Source organism: Dromaius novaehollandiae, chromosome 22, assembly GCF_036370855.1.
Source record: "Dromaius novaehollandiae isolate bDroNov1 chromosome 22, bDroNov1.hap1, whole genome shotgun sequence".
NCBI lineage: Eukaryota > Metazoa > Chordata > Aves > Casuariiformes > Dromaiidae > Dromaius > Dromaius novaehollandiae.
Window position 1 is genome coordinate 7,674,698 of NC_088119.1, and position 15,737 is coordinate 7,690,434.

At 43.5% G+C, this 15,737-nt stretch overlaps 1 protein-coding gene across 4 annotated transcripts in view; it reads left to right on the forward strand.

Moving 5' to 3' along the window:
• TANC2 (tetratricopeptide repeat, ankyrin repeat and coiled-coil containing 2) overlaps nucleotides 1-15,737 on the forward strand; it is a 278,047-nt gene that overhangs the window by 107,200 nt on the left and 155,110 nt on the right. Inside the window, exon 1 of one of the 4 annotated variants that reach the window (XM_064524520.1) lies at nucleotides 13,808-13,876. The exons of the other annotated variants lie outside the window; for them this stretch is intronic. The gene's annotated coding sequence lies outside the window, so the exon portion shown is untranslated. Of the gene's footprint in view, nucleotides 1-13,807; nucleotides 13,877-15,737 lie in introns of those variants that run through there. 4 annotated transcript variants of the gene reach the window in all.

Consider the following 15,737-nt stretch of genomic DNA (forward strand, 5'->3'; position numbering starts at 1 on the left):
GAAGGTCTTCTCTCTACCTTAGTATTTTCCTGAGCCACATGTTACTGGAAGAGTATTGTGAGAAATGCTGTAAATGTAGTGGAAAACAGTAAAAGTAGAGCTGTTCCGAGGTGCATGTGCATGTGGTCCCACTCTCTCTTCCTGCCCCTCCGGGTGGATCTGGGGGAGAAAAGCTTTTGCTTGGAGAACATGGGTTCGGTTAAAGCTAGGCTGGCTCAGAGCCTCTTTAATAAATACTTAAAACCAAACAAGGTGGACTAATTAGGCATCTTCTTACTAAAGAACATGTTTTACTGTATTTTGTTCAGACTGATGTTTGAAGAAACCATTTTTCAGATGGTGCTCCAGTGGGTCAGCCCTTTAAAATGTTGAGAAATGTTTCTCTCTTCTGGAAAGCAGGCAAAAACATAACTGAAGATTTGATTGTTTTAAAGCAGAACTGGTTATGTCTCTTTTGCAGATGTTCAGTATGTGTTGGTAGCCTTGACGCTTACGTTTTTCCCTACTGACAGTTCGAAAGACGTATTATCACCTTTTAAATATAGGGCTGGCTGTTGATGTGTGCTCCCTTTGCAATTACCAAGTCGTCTTGTCCGTATTCCTGCTCTTAGTCATTATTAGTGACACACAGTTACATCGTGGGAACCAAAACATTTCTTTTGAAATAAAAGTTTTCTTAGAATATAGGTTAGTCCTTATCAACACAATGCAGTTGAGTTGCCCAGGGCTAATGCACTTTAACGCGGGCCCATTGCGGGTTATTTTCTTGCTGTTGCTTGGATGCAGGGTAGGGTTTGTGAAAGCCTTTGTGTCCTTCTGCTCTGTGGATTTGCCATTGTTATGTGCTTCCCTGTTGACCCGATCCTTGAAGAGATAAGGGAGGGTGGCAGATGTCAAAGAAACTGCGTGGCTCTGCCTGCTTTAGTAGCTTTTAAAGTTAATTTTGTTTCAACTTTAGCAGAGCAGTCTCCCGAACGTAGGGAGACGTATGGATCTGTGATAGGTACCTGGCATAGTTGGAAGTTTTCTTTTGGATTCGGATGAGAAAGAGAAAGGTGAGTCATACAGGTAAGCATGCCTGTACCGTTTCTCTTGAACGCATTACACGGAGATCAAAACCTGCTCAGAATAAGGCCATGAGCAACCTGATCTAAATTGGCTCCGCTTTGAATAGCAGGGATTGGACCTGGTGAAGCCCAGAGGTCCCAACCTAGATTGCTCTGTGATTCTGTTTCCCTGATAGAAAGAGTAGACACACCATCCCCAACTACTTTAATAAACAAACAAGCCCTTTAGTTAAAAAGAAAAAAAAAGGCAACAAAACACATTTCCAGCTTCTCCCATGTGCTCCCCAAGAGATGCAAGTAGCAAGCCCTTTAAATGAAAAGGGATTTTCTTGCATCCTACAACAGTGTTACCATTTAAAGGCTGGAATCCAGCTCTAGACAGGATTTCAGGGATTCGTTAGTTCTTGCTATGCATCTGCAGACTGAGCCATGCTGCCACTCAGTGCCCCTGTGTCCTGTAGCAGAGATGGATAAATATGATTACTGGCCTGCTGTAATGCTTGATGTCAGTTAAGAAGAAAGGATTGAATGTGGCCGTGTGGTGTATTCGACTGTTCTGGCTAACCTGAATACAAGATGCAACTGTTTGAGAAAGACATAACTTCCATTAGTTGCTCAAGCAGCTGTGTGACTTATCAAATGCAGGAAGAGTTAGGTATGAAGAAGATGCTATTTTTATGTAATTACAGATCATACCACAACTGAATGTTAACAAATTATTCTTCTTGCTTGCTATGCCTTACCCTCCTCCCCCTGAGGAATTGAAGCTCTCTGTGCTACAGTACCAAGTAGAATTTGGGAATAAGATGCACCTTTCTGAACTGCAGCAAAGTGATATTTATTGTCTTTAGAAAGCAAAATAAATATATTTTACATGCATTTTTACCAGGATAGTGCAATTTGCATATGACTTTAACCTGGTATCCATATTTTAATTCTTATTGTGCTGCACATCATATACATGTAAACTGGATATAGCTGATGGTGTTGGTCCCTTAGTCTGCTACCTTTAAACCCCGGCTCTCCTGCGTCTGTAGGGTCTAACCCCTACCCTGGCGCTCGAGCAGGGTTGCTTTGATTCTTATGCCTTTTTGTGTTAATACTTATCTTGAAAAGCTGTAGGTAATCTGTTTGTAAAGGCTATGGGTAATACTGTACGTAATTTTTCTGCTTTGCGAGCAATCCCGAAAAGCAGCCAGGTATGCGCTGGGTATGGCGACGGGAATGAGGTAATTGGGGCTGTGCAAATAGCTTAAGTTGCCAGACAACCGAAGGCCTTCTGTTTTGTCCATAAATGTCGATGTAGGGATTAAGTGTGGGAGGTCTTATCTATACAGAATTGAATTCTCTCAGGCGAGCAGTTGGACCATATCGCTGCAGTAATGCAGCTGGCTTACAGGGTATGTTTACTGTATAAGCAGTTTAGCTCCATTAAAAGGATTGGGGTTGATCCAAGGAGAACAGCAACGCTGTCGTTACTTGGGGCCGTATAACTTACCTGAAATCTTGCCCAGTTGTTTTCCACTAGCGTCTGCAAAGATCGTGAAACGGGTGAGTTTGTTTTAAGCAGCGAAATGGGGTGTGTGCTGATGTTCATCGTAGGAGCACCCTCAGCTTTGGTTGCTCGATGCTTGCTTAACTTCAGCAGCGCCGTGAGACGACTGTGGGAAAGTAAGGGCTTCCCTGGCCAGCACCGCTGCTTAAAGCCTGCGTAAGCAGAGTTAAGATGTGCGTGCTGAGAGTAAAACAGCGGGGAGATCTGGAGATCACCCCAGCTTCTGGCAACCCCGCGGGGCTCATCGCTGCTGTTTGCCCCTCGTGGGCTTTACCAGGGCTCCTGTCTTGGAGGAAAGGGGACGTTTGGGGGCTTTTGGGGCATGTAAATAGCTGCTAGCAGAAGGTCTTTAGTCAAGAAGGAAATCAAGGATGATGCTCTGCCTGCCTACTTTTACATATATATAAATATATATATATATATATACACACACACACACACACACACACACACACACACGCACATGCACATGCATATATATATATAAATATATATATACCACACACACAATTATATTTATGTGGTGGTTATCGTATAATTCAAGCAATCAATGTAGTGCAAGTTGTTAACAGTTTGCTGTTAAATTCTTTCCTTCTCCATTTCTGACTTTTGCACGTTCCTTCTTGGTGCCAGACAGTATTCTTAACATCCTGAAATATTGTGTGCGGGGAATCATAGGGAAAGTCAGCTCAGTAGCTGCTCCTGCCAGTTGTGTAAAGTACCTGTATGTAAAATGTCGCAGGAAGCATATGGTTTTTAGTTCTTTAGAAATGCAGTAGCTGTGGGGGTTTTGTTGGTGGAGGTGTTCTGGATGTTCTAAAGTTTTTTTTTAAAAGGCATTTTATATGTTTTAAAATGAGCCACGGTCTGTTTTTAAACAAATCTTAAAGCCAAAATTAATGCAAAGCCTGCCTGATTAGCACATGAAGCGTTTTTGCTGGGGTGGTGTATGGACCTGATTTTGATAAATTTCACAGGTTTCAAAGACTCAGAGTGCTGAATGCAGGGGAAATTAGGACAGACACTTGGGGGTGCAAACGACTTGATTAACTGCTATTAATTACCCCAATGACAGGATAATCAGATTCAAACTCCTCCATACAAGCATGCACGCAGGTCCTTGCAAACGAGAAACCAGCATCTTGGACATCGTTGCAAAATTGGAGAGAATGCAGAAAGCTACAACGTAAGTTCACAGTATGGGGAAATTATTCCCTGCTCTGGGAGATGAAGAATTCTGGGTGTTGAGTTTATCGGGAAGGGTGGGAGCTGACTTCGCTGTGCCGTACAAATATTTTGATGGTTTGGAAGCACCAGGTGCCAGGAGACTGCTTAAATCTAGCACAGGAATATGTAACATATAGCAGAGAACACAAGCTGAAAAGAATTTCAAATTATGAAGAAGGCACAGTGTTTTAATAGAGTGAATAATCACTGGAGCTGAGAGAAGGGAGGTGATTTTTTGGCGGTAGATGGGGCAGATAGTTTTAGTCAAAGCAGAACTGAATGAAATTATATGCCTTCTGCACTCCAGGAAATCGGGCTCGATTACCTAAGGGGCCTTCCTGGATTTTAAAATAATCATATTTTAAAAAGCTAACTTCTCAAATAGGAAAGCAGCTATGCACGCATGTAGGCGTGCATATATACGTTGTCACCCCGTGCATATATATGTTGTCACCCCGTGCTCTATGAGAAAAAAGCTCTTGCAAAAAAAGGTTAGGATAACCTTAATGTGTTGGTTACATTGGCTGGCTTCCTGCTGAAGGAATTTTATACTCTCTGGTTTTGAGAGGTCTCAAAATTGCCTTTCAGAAAACAACTGCTTGTTTCTGTTAGCTTTGTAGACCTACAGAGATGTGGGAAAATCAGGTAGAGTGTCTGCTGATATTTCTGTTGTGATGTGCAATGCACTTGAGTGATTATGTGTTCTTTCTTTTAAAGAAGCTGGCTCTAGGAAAGCCTGCAAAAAAACTAGATAATCAAATGAATTTGTACCTGCCCATGAAAATGAAGTACTTTGACGCGATTTTGTCATTACGTATTCAGGTTGCACTTTCCGCCTTTTGACTTCTGCTCCGTATTTGCAACAAAGCTTTCAAGTTTATTATTGCTGTATCGAATCTTGTTTCATCCTTATGACTAAGCTAAGCATAAATGTGCATCCGTCTATCTTGAGGCATTTTAAATTTTTTCTCTTGACCTCCCTGTGTTGGTTGGCAGTTTACAGGGCTCTGGGCTAATGGGTAATAATACCCAAATCTGAGGGCAGGTTGCAGTCTCTTCAGTCATCTGGTGTTATCTTCCCCTATGCTCAACAGTGCCACAATCCACGGTGGATTTTTTTGGAGTGTGAGAAATAAATTGGGAGAGTCAACTCCCCCCCATTTATAGTCTAATATGAATTTGGGAAATTTGTACAAAACTGGCTGTTCTCTCATCTCATCAAGGACAGCTTGTTGTTCCTTCGAATCTGAGCGTTCATGTACTGCTTGCTCATTTATATCTGCTGAGAAGTCAAACTTGTATCCTCTTAAATGCTCTATTTTCTGAAATTTGCAGATTATTTTGATGATGGTGTAGTATTTCCTGTTAGAAAACAAGTCATGGTGTCAGAAATTCTTCAGAATTTTGCATTTGGGTCTCTTAAAAATATTTATTAAAGACCAAAAGACATAGAAAATTGTGGATCATTTGAATTCTGATAATAATTTCACTTGTTTGTGTACTATGTGGCACCTCTTTCTGCATTTCAGGACGTTTCATGACATACAATTAGTCTTTCTAGCTTTATAATAGCTGCCTGCTAAAGTGAGAACTTAGTCATAATTTATTTAATCAGCAGAACAGATGTTTCACTGCAAACTTCCATTAATAAGCTTCAAAGTTGGTCTATAGAAGTAGAATAATTTTAGCACTAACAGATTCCTCCGTAATCTTCTCTATAGCAGTAATTTTTAAGTGTAATTATTTAACATAATGTAATGTTATGCAAAACTTGGCCTCATTAAATTAAATGCTCAACAGTCTCGGTATTAAATTGCCAAGCAAAACAAAGATAAGCTTAAACAATATTTTTAGCGGATGATTTACGCCTCATTCAGGTCGTAGGACCGTGTGAGGGCAACATAAGAGTCAATTAAGAAATATTAGCAGAGAGAGACGAAGTGAAGGTAAGGTGGCTGCTAGGTCTTGCTAGGCAAGACCACGAACAGCTTTAACGATATAAACCAACACAACTGCTGGGAAACCTTTCCTGTGTCGGTGTTCTTGACTTAGTTCAAACCCCAATCTATTGGTTTGGGTTATGTCCATACATAGTAATTGGGTCTTATAGCAGTTAAATTAGGGCGTGCTGACGAGTGCATCTATACAAGGGGAATACTTTCAGAAGGTGGTCAGCAAAATTATTCTGGAGGAAGAAATAGACCCTGTAACTGATATAGTGCAACAAAAATTGGACAGCCCTTGGGTTAAAAAAAAAAAAAAAAAAAATTAAAGGAAATGTTAGCTGAAGGAGCAGCACAGTATCAGGTCGTCTCTGCGGAGGTTGGTCTCCATCTCCATCCAGGTATGGGAGAACTACAGTCAAATAGTTGTCCACTTTGGGATTGAGATCCCGCTTTTAGGGTAGAAGTCAGGTTTTGTGGCCAGTCTCCATCATGTTCTGCAGCTCACAGAAAGCTCTTCAGACTGGTTCTGAATCGTCCTGTGTCTAACGTGAAAGGTCAGCCCGTGGTTTGGAGACTTGGTGTTTTTTGCCATGTTGCATATATTCCTGTAAAGTATATTTTTCTTCACACTTTTCAAAACGAGTTTGTTGGTGGGGCGTTAGCCTGGCTGCCTGGCAGCGCGGTGCTCGAGCCGTGTGATTTGGCACTTCCACTGTCTTTTCCTTGCAAAGTTTCCTGACATTGTGAGGTTTTATCTAACCACCGCCAGCGTTTCTGGTTCTGAAATTTGTGCCATCTGCTGTCATCAGATGCTTGCATCTGTAGTGGTAAGATAAGCACAGGCAGAAGATGGGAAAACAAAGCCTCAGACTGCTTTTACTTTTTTTCTAAACCAACTTTTAAGATGAAAAATTGAGAGTTTTTAACATAGTGCAGTTATTTTTGCTTCCCGTCCTTTAAAAACAAGTTGCATTTAAACTATTTTCCAAATAAAATTCTTGTTAATTGTTTCTGATTACGTTATCTCTCTCTGTAAGAATCATTATTTGTAGTTTTGAATTTTATCTGGAAATAATAAGAGTCTTTTTGTTGCTGTCCATATTAATAGCATTATATGATCAGAGTAAAACTCTGTTTTCTTTAGATGCCAGATTGGTTGCACTAATCTGTGCTCTTTGACTTGCATTTGGATAAAATTTGAAGCAGGAGCACCCCTACTTTAAGCATTGGGACTCATGACATTAAACACCTTAAGCTAGATGCTGCTTTGTCATGTTCACTTTGAACGGATAGCTTACGTAGCAGAAATTTGCTGGTATATTGATACATGAATAGTTATTATTTGTTTCTAAAATTATTTTATTTACTTTAGCAGCTTTTTGGTCTTCCTGCAAACATGTCTTTCTCTTTCAAAAGCGATGCAGGAGAAGGGAGCGCATCCTTGCCTCCTCGGACGTGAGTAATCCACAGCATCATTTTAAGGGGCAGAAGATGTTTCTAAGCTGTCTTGTGTAATGTGCTGGCACTAGAGTGATTCTATCTCCTGGTTCATAAATCAAAAAATCTTACTGCAAAGGGCTTCCCTAATTGTCTTAATTAGGAGGATTTATGTATGGTCTCCATAAAGCAGCTTATGATACTGTGTACAGTGCAGCAGCAGCGTGCGTAGTCCGGTTCTGCAGTGACAAGCGCGATGGCATCCTCCGGCACGGTAAACTTGTTGCTGGGCAGACAGAGGCGACGTACTGATGCTTTGCTATTCTTCCTTTTCCGACCCTTTTGTCTTCTCTTGTTCAGAGCTAAGTTCAGCGTTGGACAAAGCGAAAGACGAGCCGTACGTGATGGCCCACTGTGCTCCGTAGCGCTAGAAAGCACAATGTTGTAACTGCACTGTTAACGTTGCTTATACCATGCATTGCAAAGAAGTTGTATCATTTTCTTTTTGTCAATACTGTGCGTGTCTGGCTAGTTTGGCTTTTGATATTAAAGTATGGATTCAAGACAAATGTGCCATCTAAAATTAGTGTAGGAATGTATAGAAATAGTTCAACAGGAAAACTGGTAAGGATGTAATACTATGTATATGTTGCTTTCCCTTTGGCATCTTATCTTTTAGATAGGATTTCTTGCATATTTAATTATTTGAAGTCCTGTCTTGCTTTGTTCTTAAGGGCTTATATTAACCACTACTGCTTGAGTGGTATCTAGAAAATAATTATTTACAATAATTCCTCATTCTATCTAAGTAGAATTGTTAACCTCTTTTTATATTTTACTGTATAATTGTTTTAAGTAGGTGATTGTGAGTTGTGTTAAGTTCAAAGGCCATTGGAAAAATCTCATAAATTGTAACTACGTAAATCTGAAGATTTCCCTGTTGTGGTTCAGAGCCTCAGGAGCCAGGAGCGAGGTGATCCTACAGCTTGTGTGGGCTGCATTATTGCCAGCTTAGTGTTTGAGGATAACTCTTAAAATTACAATATTTGGATTTTAGGACATCACAGACTGGAAGAAAGTTTTTGGTTGCTTGTGGTGGAGATAACTTTAATCAAAAGTTGTAACATGTTTCTAGAAAACACATTGGTAGTGTGTTCAGTGATAAAAATGTAAGAGGGCAGAATGCAACAACAGCTGATGATGGAAAAAAATATCCAGTGTTACATCTGTTCTGGAAAATAATGAAATGCTGAGAAATGTAAGGGTTTTAGATGGGATTTTGGTTTTCTTTTCTCTTTTAGTCTTCCTTATTTATCTAATTTTGCTAGTGCACTCAGCTTGAGACAGAAGTTAAATGACTTTCTTGAAAACTAAAAGACACAGTACCGCTTGAAGAGCGATGCTGTCTTTATACCAGCATGTCCCAGTGCGTTTGCTGGTGACAGTGCGACTGTCACTCTTGCACGCGCTGGGAGCTGGAAGCCTGTAGTTTCAAACCACATACTGACAGTGACAAACGGCAGCAGAAGAGTGCTGGCGTGCTCTGCCAAAAATCAATCTCCCGTTGTAAGGGGTCGCTGAATCGATACAGCTGGGCAAGGTAATTGCAGTAGGTACCGTAGGCAGAGAAAGCATCGGAGGCGGCAGGTGAGAGCAGGGACTTGCAGCCAGAGCAGCCCCGCTGGCTCCCGCTGATTTACCGCGCGGTCCAGGGCAAAGCGTTGCAAGAGCCTCACGCTCGTCTCTGCGTTAGGTTGCTCTCTGGCGTTGCCCACCAGTCGCCAGGCCCTGGTGGCCCTGCCTGGAGTAAGCTCGTTTCTTGAATCTGAATTTTGCCCTTCGGTTGCTTGTACCAATTTCTCAACTAGTTTGAGGACAGAAGACCACAGCAAAGTCCCTCTAAAATGCTGCTTGAGCTTTCAGTTAGAGGAGCGCACACAAATCTGAAGACTCAACTTGCCCTCACGCTAAAACTAGGTAACTCTTGTTCTAGCTGATGAAGAACAGTACACACGACATGTGTCTCTAATTGTTTTTAGTTAATTACATTTTGACATATTTATCCAATTGGAATAATCAGTCTCTCGGTCATGCTTTTTATCGGAAGCTCAAAATGCTTGTGGTTGCTGAAGGCCCCAGCCAGCCTCGTTAGCGTATACAAGTATTTTATAATTTGCAGATGGCGAGCGAGAGCATATCGAGTCCGTGATGACAAGGAGGGGAGTTCGAAGTCAGTCGTCTCTCGTCCTCCTGTTTCTCTCTTGCCCTGTTTCCTCCTCGCTGACGTGCACGCGCTCCCGTACCAAACCCTGGCAGGTCTCGCGGGCCGAGCGAAGGGTCTGCCCAGCCCGCGGGGAGCGGTGGGAAGCTGAATGCCTGCGCGGTCTGCAGCGTTGAGCTTCGATGGCCTTTCGAAAGATGCACGTTTTTTTCTCATAAATTTTCCCACCTCTGTGGTTTTTTTTTCCTGCCACATTTATAGGCATTGCATCTATTCCGGTTGGGAAGTGTAACAATTCATAAGCCGTTCTGTTTGTACATGCTAACACCACAATTAACTCTGTGCTAATTAAGTTTGAAATCAGGAGCTCCTTATCTCAAGATGTAGCAGGCTGCATCTTTCAAATGGTTAGAGTGATATTTTGTTCTGGAGAAGAAGAAAATTGGGCTTTAATGTCAATGAAAGCACATTTGTTTTCATATCTTTCTTTCTATTTAACTCTTGGTCTGGGTTATGCCCCCTAGGACCTCCTGGGCTGGTGAATAAGGCTAACTGAAGCCACGTTTCCCCGGGGGAAGCTCTGCGGCGGGTTGCGTTTGAGGCACAGAGGTTCATGATGAGTCAGAAAAAACCTCCACGTGCAGCAGAGCATCTGGGGGGGTGTATGGTCACCGAAGCCAGGCCACCTCCCAGGGCACCTCCCCGAAAAGGGACGCGATTTGTCCATCTCCGCATGGTTAGCAGCAGCAGCAAATGTGAAATCCTGCTCTGGAGTGGGGAAAGAAGGGGCAAGAGCTGCTCTGCTCTTCTGGGTGAAGCATGTTTTGGACATCTACAAATCGGGATCAAGCTGCCCACATCAGCAAGGAGCGAGGCAGTAGCTTCAACGCGTTGGTTCAAATGGAGTTGTTTTCTCTCTGGTACGCGGTGTCTGTGCCGCAGATGTTGGGAGCTTCGGTTCCCAAGTGTTTTTCCTCAGGTCTGAGCTGCATTTTTGTTGTATGATATAATGCTGCTTTGCTAATGAAAAACCTGTCATTTGTGAAAGAGAAATGCTTGGGAAAGACCCTTCGGGCTTTTAGAAATTGCTCAGGTGGGTTTTTGTTGGCTTTTTTTTTTTTTTTTTTGGTTTGAAGAAAGAAAAATTCAGGGCAAAGAAGGTCCGGGTTGACAGTGTGTGGAGGCAATGTGTCTCACTTACCTGTTTACCTCATTTATCTTCTAGGTGTCACAGTAGGTTAACAAAAGATCTTCACCTACCAGTCAGAGCAAAAAAAGGGCTTAGAAATACGATGCAAAATGATCCATAGCAGCGTTTTGCTGGACGGCATTGCGGTGCGTTTGGATTCTGCTGTAGATGAATTATCATGAGCGTATCCTTCATCTTAGCATAGCAGGTATTTTAACCTTCTGAAACAAATGCCTGATTTTTCATTGGGCTTTCTATGTCAAACATATAGGCATAAGATGCTCATTTTGAAGTCCTTAAGAACAATTAACGCAATACTATTACTATTTTAGAATTGGTGAGCAAGTACTTGAGAAAAACATACTTTTTTTCATCAAATCAATGCTGTGTCCAATAACTGACTTTACCTAGGTCTTGTAAAAGAACGTGTTTGCCTTTACTGCCTTATCAGTCAAATTATTTCTTATTTTGATAGCTTGAGCAGCTTGCTCCAAACCGTCAGGAGTGGTTACGTACCCTCTATAGAGCAGGTGGATAAAAGCCCCTCTCCTTTCCCAACACGCTTGTGCTTCCATGTGATGTCTCCTGGCGGAGTCGGGTGCTTTTTGTCTTCTCTGTGAAAGCTGCAACTGTTCATCTTGTATCTGCTTGTGTTGGATGATCCTGTATTGCCCCCGTAGGAGCTTGAAACATAATTTCCAAAAAATAATTGTAAGTTGATGCACTCAGATCGCTGCAAATTAGTACCTTTCTGTTTTTGTGACAGCGAACATTGCATTCAGCTGATTACTTCCTTACCCTGCCCCATTAACTTTTATGTAGTTTTCCAAGAAGACCAACTTTATGTTTATTTAAATGATTAAAACAGGGAACTAGCAAGGCTACCTCTCTCCTTCGTCGTAACTATGGATAAAGATTGCTCATCAAAATGGTTTGAGACAAATTACTGAAAATTTGAACAATAGATATTAACAAAATTACTCAGATAAAATACAGTGAACCAAGGTCTCTTATTTAGTCGAAGTTTTTAGAAGCGCAGACGTGATTTAAGAACTCAAATTTCACTGAAAGTTGGTGGAAATCAGGGAGTCAAAACAAGTCCGATGCTTTTGAAAACTTGCCTCACTAAGCTAATCTCACACTGAGTTGGAGCCCCGTCGTTCTGCCTTGGTCCCTTGAGCATCCTCTTTGTAAGGAGGAGAATTAGCGTCTATGTGGTCCTTTTAAGGGTGTCTACATGAGGGAAGGTAGGTCATGGTGAATTTTAGGCATCTCTTCTATAAAAAGATCATCTCCCTTTCAAACTCTCTCTCTTTTTTTAAAGCCTATGGATTAAAAAATAAAAACCACTGAAACCTTCAGTATGAAAGTATGTGCTTATGATTTTTTTAACAAACTTAGGAAGCAAACACAAGGGACACAAGTACACAGCTGGATGAAGGCTTATAATTTTCAAAGCTGAGCAGATAATCTCGCGACTGCAGACTGAGCAGAGGTGCTTCCTCCTCTCTTATTCTCGCTGCGGCTATGCCGAGCGCCTGGTCGTGGGCTTTTATGCTTTCCCACAGCCATTTGGACAAATTGCAGCATGATGCGGGGACTACGGAGTGCTTTCTGTTCATTAGGTTGCTCCTTAATGAGCTCTGATACAGCGCAGGCGGTGAAGTTGGCTGGGCTTTGTTTAGTAACTTAGCTAAAGTGCTTATTATTGTTATTTGAAAGCGCGTGATATATGAAAAGTACACATCTTTTATAATTACAGAGAGTTTTCTGTGCTGTAATTTCACCAGCTCGACTGGAATAAACTAGCCGTGGCGTTTACTCATATTCTGGTCTTTAGGAGTATTAATAAAGCTTATTAATTTGTTACGGCTTTTGAACTCCATCTTGCCCCATTATAGCTGTAACTCAGAAGGAATCTGTGTCTAGCGTTGCCCGTTTTGTGGTACTCGAGGTTAGTCTGGGCCCGCGGAGGAGACTCGGTGCATACCCGATTGCAGCACTCATTCCTCGTTTGCATACTGTGGGACTATATTTAAAATATAATAAGGTAAAATTACTTATCTGTATTAAAAGTATATTAATTTTCCATTTTAGCTGAAACATTTTGAAACACAGGGTCTGCTATTTCCAGTATCAGCATCTTGTTTGTCGGGAGCAAAGTCTTTGGGGGATGAATATAGTGGTAATTACCAGATTTAATCATTCATTTATGGAAACATTTTCGTGATTCAAGTGTCCCCTTGTTTTGCATAACTTTTTTGTGCAAGGGTGCTGATACAGGTGAGGAGGGCTTTTTCCCTTTCTGGCATTTTGAACTTTCATCCCTCGGCTTACCTCTGGAGAAAGGTTTGCTGCTGGTGTGCGTGCTCGACCGCTGAATCGAGATCCTTAACGTAACGTGTATAAAATAGAGGGATGTGGAATAGCTTGCACAGACCGGTGTGTCTAACATCAACGGCGCGGGAGTAATCCTGCACAGAAATAGTGCAGTTTGTGCTGCTTTCATGGCTCGCGTAAACGATCGGAGATGCTCGTTTGGGATGCAGCACGTTGGGAAAATTAAAGCTTGGCGCTCTTTGTATTGCCGCGGCGTTTAACAGCGTAGTTCAATCACGCGGCTCCTCGCAGCAAAAATCCTGCCCCCCCCCTCCAGCACCCGCCCCACTGTGGAGGCACTTGGGAGCGTTAGGTGCCTTTTCATTTTGTTAATACAGAGCTTATATAATTTTATATTTGTTTTCTGCAACAGAGCTGCCCTTGCAAACTAAATAATGAGGGTGAGATTTGGGCTAAAATTTTCCTCTTCTCATTAATGTATTCTGTCCTCCTTTCCCTCCTGCTCGGCTTGCATACGGTTTTACCTCTTTGCAGGCGTAAATCACCTCCGGGAGAATAACAGGCGGCTGCATTCAGAACATGTCATTACTTAGCCCGGCTCGAATCCCCGGGGATTGCTGAAAAAAAGATGTGCAACTAGCTCTGCTACGCCGGGCTGAGCCCGGGGCAGCGAGTGGGGCGCGCCGGCGATGCCCCCGGTCCCGGCACCGCTCCGCCTGCCTCCCCGCAGCGCGCTCGCAGCCCCGCCGGCGCTTGGCTTTTTTTTTTTGCGCGTGTCTGCGCTTTAAAATCCCGCTGGCGGAGCTTGCATTGCGCGGGATGCACCGTCCTTGCTGCGGGGATGACGGGCTGGGCTGGAGCCGGCGCGGTTGCTAACTCCTGGACCGCCTTTGTGTGAGTGTTCGGGGTTTTCCCGATGCAATTCTTATATGCTGCCGATATATACGTTTTTTTAAGCATTGATTTAAAGGCTGTTGTAACAGAGCACTCGCATGTCAGAGCCATGGCAGAGCTAATGCAGTCAGTTCTTGCAGCAGATTTCCCGGCATGCGTGCAGGCGCCTGACCCACCCTTTTATTTCTCTGCCTTAAAAATTGCTTTGTCAGAGAAAGAAAAAACAAGAGGAAGAATTGAAAAGATATTTCCTCGCCTTCAGTGTTGCATGCACTGTTTAATTAAAAGAGGCACGGGAACATCAGGCTGCTGGCACTTTATTTTATTTAAAACTTGCTGTCTCTGCCTGCAGCGTGAGCGCCGGGAGCGGGTGCTGCTGGCGGCAGCTCTGCCGGGGGCCCACGGTGCTGCTGCTGCTGCTGCACCGCGTGCGCTTGCAGCCTGCTCTGCTACCTGCCCCGCAGCGCTTTGCGCGGGGATTTATCGGACGGTTGCTGAACCCCCCGGGATTTTCCTTCCCGTTGGGCAGTGGCGCCTTCGACGTGCAGGGTGGTCGCGCTGGAGAGGATCTGTTGTGTCGCTGGGTTTAAACGGAGAAGTGGTAGAAGGGGGGGGGGGGACAAGAATGGAGGGGATGCAGGCATTTCTCTGACCCCTTTTTAACACGAGACTGCTGCTCTGAAGCTGCTGCTAAGCACGATGCTGGTGATTACTTAATCTCTTTGTAATGAAGAGAAGGAATTAATAGCAATTAGTGGCTTGCTGGCTGCTGCTCAGACGGCCCTTGCTGGTGCTCTGGCCCCGGCGTTTGCCTGCTGCAGCTGTCGGATGAGACAGCATCTTTGGGAAAAGAAACACAAATCTTGGTGGATTTGCTTAGAGTAAGTTACTTAATAAAAGCCACCAAAAGTTTTCCTTTTTTTAAGTGCTAGGTGGAAGGTAATACTGATTACTGTGTCCGTATTTTCCCGTGGCACTCGTATCTCCCGTGGGACCTTAGGGGACGCTGGCCGTCCTCCGTTTCTGCTGGTGGCATCTTCGGAGCTCCCTCGCCAGGCTCGGCCCCGTCTGTCCTGGTTCTGAGTTGCTCTTAACGCAGCTAGCGTGTTTTCTAGCAATGGTTTCCCCACCAATATACTTCGATGGCCTCTTTCAGGTGTTGCAGCTAGGGCTTCGTGCCGATGTGTGGTCTTCCAGCATGGTTAAAATCTTCACCCTAAGTTGTTTGCAGCTCTGACAAGTGCTAGGTTGTGCAAAGTTGTCTAAATACTAGTAGTTCCTAGCTATCAATAATAAGTATTACTCAAACAAATACCAACAGATGCCTCAAATCACCTCTAGATGAAATAGCTGCGGTGTTTGATGGGGTGTCCTGATGCGCACGCAGAGATGAGTGCTGCCGACACCGGCAGCTCGAGCACTCGGAAAATGGGAGCGTTAATGGTCCCTTAGCAACAGGTCCCCCCTCCCCTTTTTTTTCTTCATTTCTCTTCAGATAACTCTTTAATTATGTAATTGTGTGGTATTGTTCCCTAGTAACCTTGCTTCTCCGCTGCAGGGGATGGGATGTGCTCAAAATTTTGATTTGTAGCAAAGACGGAGAAATCCACCGCTTCCATCATCCAACGCTTAACCAAGGGCTGATCCTCGCGCTCCTGCCAGCCTCTGCCCTGTACACTGTGCATCTTAAATCCCATAGGTGCCAGCCTTTTTCCCTGCCTGCCTTTGATTTGTTCCTATATATGTGTATTTAAATGGGAAGGGTTCTTCGCTTCCCCGTCCCTGCTGGGAGGGAGAAGGTGCCTCCCTGCCGCAGAGAGCTGCCTGCTGGGATGCTCCAGTGTCTGCTGCTGCTTTTCCT